Here is a 3,074-nt window from a genome sequence, read left to right as displayed (position 1 = left end):
TACGATGTCTATATACAAAATTTATATATACACACATACGCCATGTTGGGTGGATTCCACAAGGTGCTGCAGATCATTTGTGGTTGTACTAAAGGTTATGGCTCTCCTGCCACTGTAATTTGCTCTTTCCAGGGACTTACCCTTGGACCTTGAAGTAATTGATAACTGCTTCCAGGTACAGGAGCCCTTAGTTAGCCAGGGGAATGGTATCCCTGTATGTATTACAGTGATAAGATCCATGTATTACTGTGAAGCTGATCCTGGCCTTTCTGTCTGGTAGGAGGTCCCCAGTTGCTAAAACGTGGGATTGTATGTGGAGGCTAAAGATGCAGGAAGCCTTTAATGCAGCAGCAAGTGAGAGGCAGGTTATCTGTTGCCCTGCGTGCTGTTCCTCTACCAGCAGCGTTCAGCTTGCATGGAAAAAGGGAATTGAGTTTTCCCCAGCTCACTGCCTTCCAACCAAATGCTTTTGCTTTGCTTTAGCTTTTGCTTTGATGAAGCTATTCCTTTTTTGGTTCCATCTCTGTGGAAAAGAAAAGAGTATGCTGTTTCCAAGCATAGGAGTGATGATGATGATGATGATTCCACTCATGTGGGCTGGTGAAGCTCTGGGACATTGCTTGTGAACTGATTGGGAAAGCCTTGGTGGTCCTCACCTTTGTTCAGGCTGAAGGGGGGAGTCCTTGCTTGTGACCTGAGAGGCTTCTACCATTTGCAGCCCTTCGAGAAGTTCTGTTTGCTTTTTACCAAGGTAGATCTCATCAGAGAAGAATGCACTTTTTAAAAGAAGAAGCTGGAATGTAGGAGAATATAGGCCTTAAAAATTAGTTCAGAAGCTGAACTTAACAGCAATGACTGTCCAAGAGAAAAATTAGTTTTTGAGGTTCCTAATTCTCCTCTTACCTGCTGATCTTTGTTAGAAGGTCCAGTGAAGGGACGTTCAAAGATAAAGATTTCACTCCTGTTGTGTTGGGAGGAGTATGGAATTGTACTGTGGAAGCAGAGGGCTCATACCCTCTGTCTGCTCTAGCTGTAGCTAGGACGAGTGTCTGCTCTTGGATTTTGAGCCAGCCCCTTCTTTCCCACCCAAAGAACTGCATTCAATATGAAAATGTTGATATTTTCCCCTCCAAGTAAAAGCTTGTCTTGTTTGAACTAAGTCATTCTGAACTTGTGCTACTGTGTGCTCTGTGCTATGGTCGTAGGTACCTCTCGGTGTATGCTTGTGTGTACTGAAGAAAATCTGGTTTTGTATCTCGCAGTCCTCAATGTGGAAGCCAAGCAAAGACTGAACCATTTTTAAGTGAGAAGAGAACAAATCCTTTTTCTTCTCAGGCCTGATGCCTTCCCTCTTGTCTCGCTCTCCCTTTCTCCATGTATCTTTATTGCTTATATTAGCGGAGAAGACTTGCCAGCACCAGGCAATGCCAAACTAAAGGGGTGAATTCTGCATGTAAAACATTGAGAGGACAAGGTGAACTGGACCAGCTGTGTCCTTACAGGACTGCTCCTGCCTGGCTCCCTACTCCCTGCATGTGGTGTGCTCAGATGAATCCTGCTCCCACAGTAGGTTTGTGCTCCTGCTCAAATTGGCTTTGGAACATCTTGCCAAAGTTACTGCTGTTGCCTTTTTTTCCCCTTTGACTTCTCAAAATAACAGTATCAGGGCAATGCAGGGTTATGAGTCTTTAACGCTCTGGTTTTTCATTCCTCTTGGGATGTGATGTGTCATCTTGCTTTGTGCACCAGCTAAATGGAGCACTAACTTCCATGAGCTGCGCAAACAGGACTTGCTCCCTGGAGTGCTTTCTTGAGAAGTTTCAGGACCTTTCTTTGAGTAGTTCATCAAAATAAATGTCTGTCAAGTCATGACTGACTAAACCCCTCAAGACTGTTCCCCAGGGAGATGTGCAGAGATGCCTTTAAAGGATCATAGGAAATAGATGGGGGCAACAGGAAATCTGGCTTCAATTAATCATCTTCAGAAGCTACAGTTTGAGTATCTCTGGTCAGGCTTCTCCCCTCAGGATGGGGTGGAAGTGCTGTTCCATAGCCCACCCCTGGCTTGAGTTAGGAAGTACCTCCCTTGCCTCACTGCCTCCCGTGTCCTGTAACCATGCTGTGCTGCAAGTCTGCTCTTCCCAAAGCTAAAAATCTTGGAATCTGTCTGAACAAGTGTTTTGTCTTGCGGTTTCTTTTGTAAAAGCTTTACCTGTGTTCGATTCCTCAGTAACTGTCAGTGATGCAGCTCAGTGGTGCAGCAGCGGCCGAGCCTCACTTAATCCTGGTGGTGCTGGGGGCTGCTCCTGGGGCTGAGGGAGCTCTGCAGGCAGGAACACTTAAATGAACAAGGGAAAAAAATTAATACAGAGAGCTGAAAACTGCTCTGTGCACCTCGTAATGTCAGACTGGACAGAGCAGCCAGGCAAAGCTCTCCAGAGCAGATGATACACTGCTGAAGGGGCTCTCCTGTATTTGTAACGTTGGACTTTAGAGCAATACTGTTCTGTGACCAAATGTATTCAGGTGCTTTGAAGATCAATAGGGATCTGCTCGCTAGAGCAGAGGATACACATAACTGCTTCAGATTTAGGAGTGCCAGCCACTTTTTGTTTCCTGTCTAAACCATTGCCAAGACTGAGGAGAGTTAGTTCAGGATTTCTGAATCTGACTTTTTTGGGGTTAAGGACTGTCTCTGAATTGTGCCCAGAGGCATGCACAGATGTTTTGTTCCTGGTTTGATTCATTCTGGGAGCAGACCCCAGCACAGCTGGCTGGCCTGCAGGAGCCCCAGAGCAGAACAGATCTCACCAGCTCAGTCCCAGCAGCTGCTCCTTCCAGAACAAACCCTGCTGGGAGGATCTGCCCCTTGACTTCACAGATTGCTTTTGGCATGTGTTGGTGATGGTTCTGCCATTGAACTGGTTTGTTGGGAGCAGGATTCTGCCTCATGCAGGCTGAAAAGCACAAGTGGCTTCTGCCCTGGGCCAGGCCCAGCGAGAAGAGGAGGGGAGCGCAGGTGGGAGCGTTCTGGGAATGCAGAGGGACCGTGCCACGGGCAGCCCAGCTGCGGA

The sequence above is a fragment of the Geospiza fortis genome, unplaced genomic scaffold, assembly GCF_000277835.1.
Source record: "Geospiza fortis unplaced genomic scaffold, GeoFor_1.0 scaffold27, whole genome shotgun sequence".
Lineage (NCBI taxonomy): Eukaryota > Metazoa > Chordata > Aves > Passeriformes > Thraupidae > Geospiza > Geospiza fortis.
The sequence above is the reverse complement of the archived record's forward strand: the minus strand, read 5'-3'. Positions refer to the sequence as shown.